Source organism: Hevea brasiliensis, chromosome 2 (assembly GCF_030052815.1).
Source record: "Hevea brasiliensis isolate MT/VB/25A 57/8 chromosome 2, ASM3005281v1, whole genome shotgun sequence".
NCBI lineage: Eukaryota > Viridiplantae > Streptophyta > Magnoliopsida > Malpighiales > Euphorbiaceae > Hevea > Hevea brasiliensis.
In genome coordinates, this window is record NC_079494.1 from 8,022,796 (window position 1) to 8,024,338 (window position 1,543).

Sequence of the window (1,543 nt, forward strand, 5' to 3'; positions counted from 1 at the left end):
AGAGGCCGAGTATATTGCTACATCAGATACTGCAAAAGAGGCTGTTTGGATAAAGAAGTTTGTGACAGAACCTACAGTAGTTCCTTCCATTGAGTCAGTAGTTCCTCTCTACTGTGACAACAATGGAGCGGTCATACAGGCTAAGGAACACCAGTCTCACCAGAAATCCAAACACATAGAAAGGTGATACCACATTATCAGAGAGATAGTTGGGCGAGGCGATGTAGCCATACAGAAAATAGCATCAGCCGAAAATCCAGCTGATCCATTCACAAAGACTATGTCACAAACATAGTTAGACCGACATCTTGAGAACATGAGTCTAAGAGATTGTAATGAATGGCTCTAGTGCTAGTGGGAGATTATTAGTAGTATGCCCTAGAGTATATCATTTTGTATGTATCTTGTACATATATTATTAATAAAAGGCAATTTCACTTTTCCTCTTACATAATATATTTATGTGTAATAGAAAAGGTCCATTGATATTTTGTTAGAAATTCTATTCTTAAGTTGTTAAGAATATGAGTGTCACGACCCAATCTATGAGCCGGACCGGCACTAGGACCTGGGCCAGCCTAAAGCCCCCGAGGCCCGTAGTAAGCCTTAACTATTCATTTACCCAACTCTAAGGCCCATTTGGGCCCAATTTTAAGAAAACAAACGGACAGAGTCCGGCCATAAAATGGACTTTCCAACGGGGAGTTTTCGACTCACCCGACCTGTAAACACAATATACAGTCAATTGGGGAGCTCAGCTCACCCTCCACATACTCATCAACATAATAATAAATGGGAGCTCAGCTCCCTCATCCAATCCATCAAACATGCATAGCATATTAAGTTTACAGGTCCCAAAATAATAATTTAGTTTACAGACCCAAATCAAATAAACATTTCTAACACATGCGGAAATTTTAAGATTTAACAAGTTTATACAAACAGTGATAATTGACCTGCGAGGGAGAAAGCAGGTTAACCTCAAAAATATCCTCCTATGGCCTGTAAAAATTTTTGAACAGGAGTGAGCGTTCGACTCAGAGAGTAAAATATCAATTTTAACCATAATCTCTATAACTATCTAAAACTAATGCACCCTGTAGAGTGAAATGCAACATACACAACATTTTCACATCATAACATCAAAAAGGTAATTTGGAGCACTCACGCACCCTGTAGCATCAATCATAACATATGGGGCGATCCCTATCTGACTCTCTTAAATCCAACCTGGTGCCAGCGAAGAACTCAAGCCGGACTTTCGCTTAATAAACCAAATCGAGGGTCCCAGCGAAGAACTCAAGCCGTGACTGCCCCTCGAAGGATCGGGTTCCCAGCGAAGAACTCAAGCCGTGACTACCCGTCCTATCCATAGTCCACACCACATCACACGCACGCCAACGCACGCACACTGCTCCAAATCACCACAACAACATCATGGCACTTTAACAGTTATCAATGCATCATAATTCGTGCCTAGAGTTTAACTACATAAATATATGCATATAAGTGATGCATGGGCATGCTGAACATATAATAATAT